Below are 14,679 nucleotides of genomic sequence, written 5' to 3' on the forward strand. Positions count from 1 at the left end.
TGGATATCATAAGGTGAATGCACCAATTTGTAAGTCGCTCTGGATAAGAGCGTCTGCTAAATGACTTAAATGTAATGTAAATGTACCATATAAGGAACTGTTTGAGTGTAGCGGCACAAGACGGATCTAATCTACGCAACGACCAGATGCGGACATCTGAAAAAAGGGGACCAGTCTGAGTAACGGCGATAGGCTGGGCAAAGTTTAAACCGCGCTCAGCCTCTACTGTGATAGGCCAACAGACGCGTTGGAACTACGTCATCACGGTATAAGAACAGCTGTTTACGTACTTCCTGCCAGTTCTCTGTTCAACCCTGCGCGGTGATACAGCGAACCCGTATATACGAAAATTGCATTTTCCATTCATTGCTTGCGGTAATTAAACATAATTAAAGAAAGTTAGCAGACCTTGCTTTTTATTTATCCTGATACCGGATTCGAATAACGCAACGCTCACACACCTTAAGATGCGTTTGGGAAAACGTGCCCAGATATCCAGGTTCCTCCTCTTCTTCTTCCTCCTCCTTCGATGTAACAGTCATCTCCCCCTCCTCCTCTTTGACTTCATAAACTGCATCCTCCTCTCCTTTTACTGTAACATCCTCCTCCTCTTTCACTCTGAACGCGTCTTCCTCTTCTTTCACAGTAACGGCCTCACCCTCTACTTCTTGTTTTACTGTGATATCCTCCTCTTCTGTAGCAGGAGGAGAGTAGCTTAGTGACCGCATGGTCGGGATGTTAGCTAGCTAGGCTAATGCTAACTTAACCAGCCCGCTAGCTGACTAATAACAACCGTAAATATGAAATTAAATCTGATAACTAACTAGACGACAGAAGTGGGTTCAAAACACAGTGGCTAATATACACTAAAGAGCTTTATTGGTTCGGCTACTTTGTCTAGCAAGCTACCGAGGTGGCGGACTAACTGTTGCCGCTGTTGAAAGAAGCGTTCTGTCTACTAAATTATACGTCATACTAACAGCATTGACTTAAAGTCGCAGACCGCCATCTGCTGACTGGAGTGGGTAACGCAGTTGAGTAAAATGTATATTTTATCTTCAGACCAGAAGTAAAAGTGTAGGAAGCATGAGTTTTTACTAACCAGAGTGTAACAACACAGTGTGGTTAAAGACTTAGTAACTTAGTTGTATTGAAGATCTGGTTACCTATAAGAACAAACAGTTATGCTTTTGCTTTTTTACATATTTCTTAACCCACAATAGTTGGCTACGCTTGTTAGGCTAATAGCTAGTTTGCTAAATAGCTAACGTCAGGTGGTTGGCTACGCTTGTTAGGCTAATAGCTAGTTTGCTAAATAGCTAATGTCAGCTGGTTGAATACGCTTGTTAGGCTAATAGCTATTTGGCTAAATAGCTAACGTTAGCTGGTTGGCTACGCTTGTTAGGCTAATAGCTAGTTGGCTAAATAGCTAACGTTAGCTGGTTGGCTACGCTTGTTAGGCTAATAGCTAGTTGGCTAAATAGCTAAGGTTAGCTGGCCGGCTAAGATAACTGCATATAGCTACTGTTAGCTGGCTGGCTAAGATAACTGCATATAGCTAACGTTAGCTGGCTGGCTAAGATAACTGCATATAGCTAATGTTAGCTGGCTGGCTAAGATAACTGCATATAGCTAAGGTTAGCTGGCCGGCTAAGATAACTTCATATAGCTAACGTTAGCTGGCTGGCTAAGATAACTGCATATAGCTAACGTTAGCTGGCCGGCTAAGATAACTGCATATAGCTAACGTTAGCTGGCCGGCTAAGATAACTGCATATAGCTAACGTTAGCTGGCTGGCTAAGATAACTGCATATAGCTAATGTTAGCTGGCTGGCTAAGATAACTGCATATAGCTAACATTCTTTGATATTTGGTTAGATGGTGTTATGTATTTCCAAAACGTTGGTTACTTTAATCACTCAAGTCATGAGTGCAAACGATTGGTTTAATTTAAAGTTATACATTTGAAGTTATTTCTGTTGTAGTTTACATCATAGGTAATAAACTGGTCCGCCATATTACTTCACACCTGACTTTGGCATTCTTTGGAATTCTTATTGGTTTTATGTAATAAGGTGTAACTTTGCATTGGGCCTTAAAACATATATTTCCTTTGATATTTTATAAACGTACACATACAAATGACAACATCATACAAACATTAACTACATCACACCTGCCCAGACCCACTAGAACACACCCCCATCTCCATTAACTACATCAAACCTACCCAGACCCACTAGAACACACCTCCATCTCCATTAACTACATCACACCTGCTCAGACCCACTACAACACACCTCCATCTCCATTAACTACATCACACCTGCTCAGACCCACTACAACACACCTCCATCTCCATTAACTACATCACACCTGCCCAGACCCACTAGAACACACCCCCATCTCCATTAACTACATCACACCTTCCCAGACCCACTAGAACACACCCCCATCTCAAGCGCCTGCATCAGCACCATTTTATTTCTCTCTGTCACTTTAAACTTTTAGATAATAAAGCATTTGACCTTTCTTTTGAATTATCAACAGAGGATTGGTTGATTTCCAGGTTTTAATTAAGTATAATATTTAAGATAATTGACGAGAAAAGTATCATCCAACCATCGGGTATCTCACTGCACCCTCAAATGCCATGTCTTGAAATATACAGACAGACAGATTAAAAGTAATTTTACATTGTATAACTGTACTTCTGACAGCCAACTTTCTAACTCCTCCCATAACTTTAGGACGTCATAACATTCCCAGAAGGATTATTGAGTCGTTGTTAGTTTTACGCTTAAGACATGACTCTGCCGTTGTGCTGTAGAATTTGTGAATTTTGTCTCTTGTGTAATAAGGGACTATCATTTGTCCCAACATCACAGGCCACAGACTTTGATGCAGTTAAAGACTTCCAAAAGTTTTTCTGCAGTTTAAGATAAACTGAGTTTTTTTTATGGGGTTTCTCCCTGTGCACCTGCCAATGTTAATCCATTGAACGAGACAAGTTACAAGACAGGACATATTGCTAATGTTCTTCCCGGCCTATTGAATGACGTCGTCCATCGGGATTCCCCAAATAAGAAGACGCTCTGGAGTCAGATGTGGAGGAGGAGGTTGATCATCAGGAGTCATATGTGAAGGAGGAGGTTGATCATCAGGAGTCAGATGTGAAGGAGGAGGTTGATCATCAGGAGTCAGATGTGAAGGAGGAGGTTGATCATAGGAGTCAGATGTGAAGGAGGAGGTTGATCATCAGGTGTCAGATGTGAAGGAGGAGGTTGATCATCAGGAGTCAGATGTGAAGGAGGAGGTTGATCATCAGGAGTCAGATGTGAAGGAGGAGGTTGATCATCAGGAGTCAGATGTGAAGGAGGAGGTTAATCAACAGGAGTCCGATGTGAAGGAGGAGGTTGATCATCAGGAGTCAGATGTGAAGGACGAGGTTGATCATCAGTGAACCTCTAAGATTGTGGCTGGGCTGGCGTTTACACTTCCAGCTTGGTCATATATTTTGATACATTGAATGTTGATATTGTGTTATATGTTATATATTTGTACCTCCTGTTTCATGAAGTGATGTCACTAAGTACTGCCCCTATATGCACAGTGCATTCGGAAGTTTTCAGACCCCTTCACTTTTTCTACATTTTGTTACGTTACAGCCTTATTCTAAAACGGATTAAATAATTTTCCACCCTCATCAATCTACAAACAATATCCAATAATGACATGACAATACAATACCCCATAATGACATCACAATACCCTATAATGACATCACAATACCCAATAATGACATCGCAATACCCCATAATGACATCACAATATCCCATAATGACAAAGCAAAAACAGGTTTTTATAAATTATAAATGAAATAATTCGATTTTCTTTAAAAAACAAGGACATTTCTAAGTGACCCCAAACTTTTGAACGGTAGTGTACATCTATCTACATGATGTATTGTTACACCATGTAGGAGCAGTATAGACCTAGTCTGTTCATTATACACATCTAGACGAAGTATTGTTACACCATGTAGGAGCAGTATAGACCTAGTCTGTTCATTATATACATCTACATGATGTATTGTTACACCATGTAGGAGCAGTATAGACCTACAGTAGCTAGCTACTTATTTAGATTTAGTTTGACTTAATGAAACTGCCTTAAATGTGCTGTAGTAAACATTTTTTATTCGCACTAATAAATCAACACATTCCTGTCTTTGTATGTCTCAATATAATAGTATTATTTAATTAAAGCCATTTAAAATAATCTTTGTCTGAAAATAAAATATGAACCTCAACTGCGTTTCCCACCAGGTCAGCAGACGGCGACGTGCGTCTTTCAGGCGATGCTGCCAGCGTGACGTATAATCTAGTGGACGGTTCTTCATAAACAGCTCGTCAACCACCTCGGTAGCTTGCTAGACAACATAGCCGAAAGATTCAAGCTGTTTATACGCTTTCGATGTATATTAGCTACTGTGTTTTAGACACACTTCTGTCGTATCTACTTGTTAACCTATTTAATTTAATATTACGTTATTTTGTATTAGTCAGCTATGCTGGTTTAGTTAGCACTAGCCTAGTCGCTAATGATAGCTAGCTAGCTAACATCCCCGAACATGAGCTCCCTAAACTACTCCCCTTCTGTTAAAGAAGAGGGGGTCTGCTGGACGGAGAAAGAAGCTCTGGGGCTGAACATTGTCGTGAAAGAGGAGAAGGAAGAAGAGGATGTCACAGTAAAACAAGAAGTAGAGGGTGAGGCTGTTACCGTGAAAGAAGAAGAGAAAGACGTTTCAGTGAAAGAAGAGGAAGACGCGTTCAGAGTGAAAGAGGAGGAGGATGTTACTGTGAAAGAAGAGGAGGATGCCATTTTTGGAGTGAAGAAGGAAGGGGAGATTACTGTCACATTGGAAGATGAAGAGGAGATAGGAGATCTGATTAACACCAGTAAGTACCGCCTTAAATGTGTTTTTAACTTTGGATATTCGGAGTTGGCTCATCAATACCTCTTCAACGGAGGGCCCTAGGATGATGACTGATATGTCTAGAATCAGAAGACATAGAGAACAAGCTACCCCTTGTTTTCTCCGTTCCGTTTCCAAAAAGTGACTTAACATATATATTTGAGAAGGGTCTATCTGCTGACCGCAGACTGGGGGGCACGGCATGTAGTGATTTTCATGTAGTGATGTTTTACTACACACCGGGCCCCCCAATAGTGCCATGTGAGAGTTGGGTTGGCTACACCAAAGATTATGGATATACTGACAAGATGACTCTCTGCCCTAACAAGGGGAGTCGTTGTCCACAAAGCGGCACTGTGGGCTGTCTACTAGCTCCCGCCTACCCTTTCTTTGGATTGGTGGATTCATCTTATTGTAATCTATTGTTTATATTCTTTGAGGAAGGTTGACGTCAACCGCCTGAATTCAATGGAGAGAGATGCTAAGCTACTAGCATGAATATGCATATGCATAGGTGCAGTAATCTGTGAGCTGCTCTGACAGCTGGTGCTTAAAGCTAGTGAGGGAGATAAGTGTTTTCAGTTTCAGAGATTTTTGTAGTTCGTTCCAGTCATTGGCAGCAGAGAACTGGAAGGAGAGGCGGCCAAAGGAGGAATTGATTTTGGGGGTGACCAGAGAGATATACCTGCTGGAGCGCGTGCTACAGGTGGGTGTGTCAAATCAGAGGGCCTGTTGTCCAGACCTCCGGCAGTCTCTATGGGGGTGCCATAGGGTTCAATCCTCGGGCCGACTCTCTTCTCTGTATACATCAATGATGTTGCTCTTGCTGCTGGTGATTCTCTGATACACCTCAACGCAGACAACACCATTCTGTATACTTCTGGCCCCTCTTTGGACACTGTGTTAATTAACCTCCAGATGAGCTTCAATGCCATACAACTCCTTCCGTGGCCTCCAACTGCTCTTAAACGCAAGTAAAACTAAATGCATGCTATTCAACCGATCACTGCCTGCACCTGCTCGCCCGTCCAGCATCACTACTCTGGACGGCTCTGACTTAGAATACGTGGACAACTACAAATACCTAGGTGTCTGGTTAGACTGTAAACTCTCCTTCCAGACTCACATTAAGCATCTCCCATCCAAAATGGGATAGAATTAGATCTAGAATCGGCTTCCTATTTCACAACAAAGCATCCGTCACTTATGCTGCCAAACATACCCTCGTAAAACTGACCATCCTCGACTTCGGTGATGTCATCTATAAAATAGCCTCCAACACTCTACTCAGTAAACTGGATGCAGTCTATCACAGTGCCATCCGTTTTGTCACCAAAGCCCCATATACCACTGCTCTCGTCGGCTGGCCCTCGCTACATATTCGGTGCCAAACCCACTGGCTCCAGGTCATCTATAAGTCTTTGCTAGGCCGCCTTAACTCAGCTCACTGGTCACCATAGCAACACCCACCCATAGCACGCGCTCCAGGAAGTATATCTCACTGGTCATCCCCAAAGCCAACACCTCTTTGGCCGCCTTTCCTTCCAGTTCTCTGCTGCCAATGACTGGAACGAATCGCAAAAATTGCTGAAGTTGGAGACTTATATCTCCCTCACTAACTTTAAGCATCAGCTATCTGAGCAGCTTACCAATTGCTGCAGCTGTACATAGCCCATCTGTAAATAGCCCATCCAACTGCCTACCTCATCCCCATGTTTTTATTAACTTTTTTTGCTCACACCAGTATTTCTACTTGCACATCATCTGCACATCTATCACTCCAGTGTTAATGCTAAATTGTAATTACTTTGCTACTATGGCCTAGTTATTGCCTTATTGCCTTTATTGCCTTTGTACTCCATTTGCACACACTTTATTGTTCATGACGTCCTCCAGTGATTAAAAAATCAAACTTTTCCTGTTGAAAAGTGATATATAAATACAGTAAAGTATAAACACACTAAAGGGAACCAAATAAATGTTTTGAGAAAATAGTGTTTATTTTAGAGAAATGCAAACTAGAAGGAATGAGTGATGTCATAGTAAGGCCTTCAAGGAGTTGGCTTGATGGGAAGTCGTGATGTCATCCAATAGGAGACAGATCTTCATGTGAATATTCATTATTCTTTTTTAAATCCTTCTTGTTCTGTCAAGTTGGTTGTTGATCATTGCTAGAAAGCCATTTTCAAGTCTTTCCATAGATTTTAAAGACTAAGTCCAAACTGTAACTAGGCCACTCAGGAACATTCAATGTCATCTTGGTAAGCTCCTCCAGTGTGGATTTGGCCTTGTGGTTTAGGTTATTGTCTTGTTAGTACAGTTTTTTGTATTCAGATCTCTGAAATACACTCTACCTACGTAACATTTAGTTTCCTTATATTATGCTGGGAAACAGTTTTCATAGGCACAGAAATTCCAAATAATTTCTGAGTATGGAAAATCCAATGGTTCTAACCGAGAGCCACCTTAACTTTATTGACAACACCCAAATGGATACTGTCATTAACTTTTACTGCCTCAGAAACCCGGATCCGGGATCCCCCCCCACCCCCCCACACTGATTAGCATCGCTAGCATAGCGTCACATTTAAATAGTAGCATCTAAATATCATTAAATCACAAGTCCAAGACACCTAATGAAAGATACAGATCTTGTGAATAAAGTCACCATTTCAGATTTTTAAAATGTTTTACAGGGAAGACAAAATATGTAAATCTATTAGCTAACCATGTTAGCAAAAGACACCCTTTTTCTTTGTCCACCATTTTTTCTCAACACCAGTAGCTATCACCAATTCGGCTAAACTAAGATATTGATAGCCACTAACCAAGAAAAAACCTCATCAGATGACAGTCTGATAACATATTTATGGTATAGGATAGGTTTTGTTAGAAAAATGTGCATATTTCAGGTATAAATCATAGTTTGCCATTGCAGCCACCAACACAAATCTCACCAAAGCTCCTAGAATTACTACAGAGAGCAACGTGTATGACCAATTTACTCATCATAAAACATTTCATAAAAATAGACAAAGCATAGCAATGGAAAGACACAGATCTTGTGATTTCAGACAATATTTCAGATTTTCTAAGCGTTTTACAGCGAAAACACAATAAATCGATAAGTTAGCATACCACATGTGCAAACGTCACCCCAGCATGAATTCAAGCCAAAGGGAGCGATATCGTTATCATCGCCAAAAGATATAAATTTTTTCACTAACCTTTTCAGAATTCTTCCGATGACACTCCTGTAACATCATATTACAACATACATATATTGTTTGTTCGAAAATGTGCATATTTAGCCATAAAAAACCGTGGTTATACAATGAAAATAGTAGCAAATCAAGCCTGAACATGTCGGACGCCATCTTTCATAGTGATCTAGTTTAATCGAAAGCTAATCATATACTTGACTAAAAAATACAGGGTTGACAGGAATCGAAAGACAAATTAGTTCTTAATGCAATCGCTGATTTACATTTCTAAAATTATCCTTACTGTGCAATACAGGGTTCGCCAAGCGAAGCTATAGCAAACAAGATGGCGGATATATGCGTTTAAAATATTTCGACAGAACAACGATTTATCATATTAAATATTTCTTACTATGAGGTGATTTTCCATCAGATTCTTGGGCAATGCATCCTTTCTTGGGTCTAATCTTCTTTTGGTCGAAAGATGTCCTCTGTCCATCGAAATGCCCACTAACGTTCGACCGGGACCCCGAAACGTGCCCGGTGCTTGAAAGTGCATAACAAAGCAATGCCTCAAAATCGCACTAAACGGATCTAAATTGCTATAAAACGGTTCAAATTAACTACGTTATGATGTTTCTAACTCCTATATCGAATTAAATTACAGACAGATACATTTCACGTTGATAACCGAGCCTCTGAAAATGGCATCCCGAGGACCTCTTCTGCGTAATGGCAAGAGTCGAAAGGGGGGCTACTCTCACTCCTTGGCCTTTTATAACCTCTGAGAGCTACGCAGAAAGCCCATTCCACTTCTCATTGATTACTGACATCCAGGGGAAGGCGGGTGCAGTTCATGTCGTTCCATAGGAAAAACACAGACTTTAAAAACTGATCTGAAATCAGAGCTTCGCTCTCAGACCATCGCAGTACCTGTCATGGATTTCGCTGTAGAAAGAGTTATGGGTCACCCACAGACAAAATTCCAACGGCTATAGAAACTAGAGAGTGTTTTCTATCCAATATAATTAATAATATGCATATTGTACGATCAAGAATTGAGCACGAGGCAGTTTAATTTGGCGACACCCAGAAATAAAAAATGCTAATTGCGCCACCTATTGGCAAAAGGTTAACGTGGTTCTTCAATAATTACACATAATTCTTAATACTGTAGCTGTTTAGTTACAGTCACATGTTCAACTATCATCAGCCGATCCAGGAAATCATTTTCTGAATGACAGTCACATGACAGACATCACAACATGCAACAACAACCAAAGTGCTTCTTCGTTCATTACTCTGGTAAAGACAGTTATGCCGTGCTCCACGTTGGATCCAACATCCCTAACAAATTGATGTTTATAATGTGTTATTGTCTGCTTGATTTACAGTAGGGTCTCGTTAGTCTGTTTGGAACCAGAGATCCTTAGCTCATAATGTGTAGAGAACTGTTCCTTGATGGATACTCTATTGTACAACACACAGAGCTATTTTCCTATATTTGTTGTTAGGTGAAGTTATGGGCCAATTTGGCAAACAGTGTACCAACTCTCATTGTCAGGCTGATGGAAAAGCCAAAGAGCATTTTTTACTGGTTGAAGTACAAAGCGGTTGATTTGCGATGATGACACAAACATTATATTAAGCAGGACATTCAAACGATCCTTACAATTATAATCCAAAGTAGTGTGAAATGCACTCATAAGCAACCTGCAAATGGAGGTTACTCCCCTGAGTTTTCCCCCATTCACATTCAGAATACTCTGTGAAAAACTAAAATCTTTGCTATAACTATTATCCTCACTAGCGGGAAGGAGTTTCTACAACCAGATATACTACATCCATAACTAGCGGTTTCCTCATTACCAGATATACTACATCCGTAACTAGTGGTTTCCTCATTACCAGATATACTACATCCGTAACTAGTGGTTTCCTCATTACCAGATATACTACATCCGTAACTAGTGGTTTCCTCATTACCAGATATACTACATCCATAACTAATGGTTTGTTCATTACCAGATATACTACATCCATAACTAGTGGTTTCCTCATTACCAGATATACTACATCCATAACTATCGGTTTCCTCATTAGCAAGGAGGAGTTTCTACAACCAAATTACATTTGCATCGCCCTCGTGCCGCAATTTTATTAAACACAGAAAGGGGAGATTATTGGAGACCAAAAGTCGTCAGGCACACTGCTTAGAGTTTCAACAACATGAATAACTTATTTCAAGTCTACAAGCTTAGATGTTACTTCTAATGTGAAAACAAGACAAAATATGACTATTATTGCTCATTTTAAGACAAATGTCAAATAATCATTACATTCATTACAGACGTCAATTGTTGTACAACATCATGGCTACGCTGTTGGCATCACTTTTTACAGTGGATTTCTGCTGTTGTGGGCCTTTAACCATCTGTCTGACTTTGTTGTTCACACAGGAGAGAGACGGGACTACCGTGGGTCCTCTGGGGAGCCTCAACAACCTCAAGATGCTGTCGAGGCAGATAAGAGTCTCTCCACATCAGAACACCTCAAGAACACCCGCAGAGATCCACAGGGAAGAAACCTCACTGCTGCTCTGAAGGTGGGAAGAGATTCACCTCCTCAGCAGGCATTAAAATTCATCAGAGAATCCACACAGTAGAGAAATCTTATAGCTGTACTCAATGTGGGAAGAGTTTTACTCATTCAACCAGCCTGATATCACACCAGAGAACACACACAGGAGAGAAACGAGAGAAACCGTATAGCTGTGATGAATGTGGGAAGAGTTTTCATACATCTAGCCATCTTATTGTACACCAAAGAACACACACAGGAGAGAAACCGTATAGCTGTACTCAATGTGGTAAGAGTTTTATTAGCCTAAGCAGCCTGATGTCACACCAGAGAACACACACAGGAGAGAAACCTTATAGCTGTGATCAATGTGGGAAGAGTTTTGCTACATCTGGCCAGCTGACTTTACACCAGATAACACACACAGGAACGAAATCTCATAGCTGTGACCAGAGATAATCTGATTAAAGATCTCTGATCAAATATCAGAAAATGCATACATGAAGTTGTTTCATGATTTCAATGAATAAATGTCACAATGTAGAATGTTTTAACATTGTAAAAGGAGTATTTTAATGTCACAATGTAGAACCCTAAACGTTTGCCCCCTTATCATTTAATTTCAACATGATATGGATATTAGCCTCAGGGGGAAAATCCAGGCTCTGAATTGGAAGAGTACTATTTATTTGATTTAACAAAAAGTGACTAACACAAAAAGAGCTGAGTTACACTTACCATGTTGGTGACCCTCTTGAATCAAAATGCAACACTTCAAAATGTAGCGAGCTGTTTTCTACAAATTGTCCTCTAACCAGGGATGTACACATTACTCCCAGATTCCGTGTGGTTTTTGAGCTGTTAGTTTCAACAGGACGTGCAACCTCATCTCCCTCCTCTCGGCACAATTGATTTTAGCATGATATCGATGAGTGATGACAAATAGCGTTCCTTTGTTTAGCGACCCCTACATTTAAATGCATCACTCCAAAATGTAGCTGACTGTTTTCTGCAGGTTGTCCTCTGTCCTCTAGTGAGGTAAAATATATCTCCCATTTCCATGTGTTTTTTTTTAGTTGTGTTAGTTTCAACAGCACGTACAACCTGATTTTCCCCCTAATAGATATCAGTGATTTATTGCTACTTGTCAAAACAACAGCGTTTTTGGTGCTTGTGCAGTTTATAAGGAGCTTGTTAAAGTAATATGATTATTGTGGCAGATGTTTGTGTACATAGTACATTTTATGTTTAGGTTTTCAATATATCAGAAACTGTTTCTGCATATTGGTTATTGATTTGGACACCTTAAAAATGTGTTTTGACATTGGGCTATCCCACCTTGCAAAATGTAATTGAAAAGCCGTTGAAAATAAGACTATGCAACCAAATATTTCATATTTACATTTCATGTAACATTTGGTAATGATAATTATTTATGCAACCAACTGACAATTTTTTTGGTACAATTATATTGACATTGCTGCCCTGCTTTTAGAATATCAGAGTTCATTTTCAGATGTCAACCCAAATGTACTAGAGCAAGACATTGGGGACTGGGCCCAGATCCAACAAAAGGCAGAGAGCTCGATGACACAAGGAGTACAGAAGCCTTATATAGTCAAACTATCTTGTGCATATAGAAAACACGTGATCTTGGTATGTGTCCGTGTGTGGAGAACGAGACACAGACTAACTGTGAATTGGTCGTCTCGTTCTGTAGCAACAGCTAGTTATTCTAGTTTTCCAGTGAGGTGTCAAAACAACAGGAAATTACTCTAGACACAGTTCCTCTGAAGTAGATCAACGGTTCCCTGAATTGGGGCAAGCAAGCTCCTTTGGCCTGTCTGCCGAGAGGGTGTGTCTAGAGCTAGTCTGGAGATAAATCAGACCCAGCCTGAACTGTGTGATGTAGTAGGGAGTTGTAGTTTCTAGAGATAAATCAGATCCAGACTGAACTGTGTGATGTAGTAGAGTTGTAGTTTCCAACAGACCAATATTCTACATAGTTTAGCGCATAAAACATAATTAACTACAATGACCATAATCCACTGTGTACCTACTTGTCCTGTCTTTGTTTCTTTCTGTGTTTCTTTTACACATGATATGTAAAAGAGACAGAAGAATGCACAATGGTCAATGCTATCTGGGATCCTTGGGACATCCCTTTCTAAACCCTAACCTTAACCCCTACCTTAACCATTTTAAATGTCAACTTCAACGGGCTAGGGACGTCCCAAGGATGTATCTCTACCTGGAAATACATGATCTAAGTGATTGATCGTTGGTATTCAGCAGTCATAAAGCCTTATTTACTTTAATGAACTACTACAATAGTGATTTTGTCAGACAGCAGCTCTACACTTTATTGAGTGTAGAGGGTGAGGGTGGAGTGAGGGTGGAGCTGAGGGTGGAGCTCAGTGAGGGTGGAGCTCAGTCAGAGAGCTGTTGAGGGACTGGTTAGGAAGAACACTTCTACAGCCAGAGAGGTGAGAGGTCACACATGGTTTAGATGGTAAATATTTATGTCCCATTTTTTATTTAACCAGGTAGGCCAGTTGAGAACAAGTTCTCTTGTAGTTCTCAGTGCGACACAAACAACAACACAGCGTTACACGTAAACAAACGTACAGTCAATAACACAAAAGAAAAATTGAAAAATCTATGTAGTGTGTGCAGATGTAGAAGAGTAGGGAGGTAATAAATAGGCCCTGGAGGCAAAAATAATTACAATTTAGCATGAATACTGGAGTGATAGATGATGACGTGCAAGTAGAGATACTGGGGTGCAAAAGAGCAAGTAATAACATGGGGATGAGGTTGTCGGGTGTGCTATTTACAGATTGGCTGTGTACAGGTACAGGGGTTCATCACATCAGCAAAGGGGAATATGTTCCATCATCTATGTTTATTTACATTAGTGCAAAGTGTCCACTGACATGGGTGTAATTTCTCCCCCCTTTTGGCTGTATGAAAGTTAATTTCCCCTCAGGCACCCACATTTGTTCTTCGATATTATGAAGGTGATTTGTGTCAAATGTTCTTTTCCCCACTCATTCACCGCATCTCTTTACATTGCTTATGCATATTCGGTGGCCAGACTCAAATTCCGAACACAATGCCCATCCTGGTAGATCTGAACCTAATGCAGCTTGGAGTGATCAGATGACAGGAGTCACATTTAGGTGCCAGGTGTAACTGATGCTCCATATCCATTACTTTGAGTGTTTTATATAATATGACTAAATGTGTTTCTTTCTGTGTTGCAGGGGCAGTCAAGAAAGGGAACAGCAAGGCCACAGAACATGACATAAGCAGAGCTGTGGGAGACCACCTCAAGCCCCTGGTAGAGCCGGGGGTGGTGTTTACCACTCCACCACGCCTTCAGCAGGCTGGAAATGTGAGATTGATACTGTTTTTCATACTAAGATGGACCATCAGTCTGTTGATTGGTCAGTCATTGGGTTAATTTGTTTTGCAATATGTTCAAATCAAATCAAGCTTTATTTATACAGCACATTTCAGACATGGATGCAACACAATGGCTTCACAGGAAAAAACTGAAATATTTAGTACACAAACATAAGAGGATAAAAAAAACAATAATCACAACTGAAAGACTAATGAGCATCCTAAGGAAATGTCATTGATTAAATGTTTAAATGTCCAACCCAAAATATATTCTTGTTTTTTAGGAGGGGCTCTGAAAGACACTATGGGGGTGTCTAATGAAAGTTGACTAGTAACAACAACTGGGACCTAAAAGACACCCACCACGAGACCCACTAAATCTGCCCAAGAAGAGTAACACGAAAGAAAAACCCACACCAAACATAAAGACGCAAACCAAAAAGGTGGATCAACTAAAGGTGTTGACTCTCCACATCTAGCAAGACAACTGGAGCACTGGGCCAGACACT

The 14,679-nt window shown here is 40.5% G+C and overlaps 1 long non-coding RNA gene across 1 annotated transcript; it reads left to right on the plus strand.

The window, feature by feature from the left end:
• The first annotated feature begins 4,907 nt into the window (after positions 1-4,907).
• On the plus strand, positions 4,908-14,055 carry LOC120032560. The gene is made up of 3 exons (XR_005473838.1): positions 4,908-4,962; positions 10,642-10,787; positions 14,029-14,055. It is a non-coding gene; the product is annotated as an uncharacterized LOC120032560 (long non-coding RNA).
• Positions 14,056-14,679: the final 624 nt, after the last annotated feature.

This window comes from Salvelinus namaycush, chromosome 39 (assembly GCF_016432855.1).
Source record: "Salvelinus namaycush isolate Seneca chromosome 39, SaNama_1.0, whole genome shotgun sequence".
Lineage (NCBI taxonomy): Eukaryota > Metazoa > Chordata > Actinopteri > Salmoniformes > Salmonidae > Salvelinus > Salvelinus namaycush.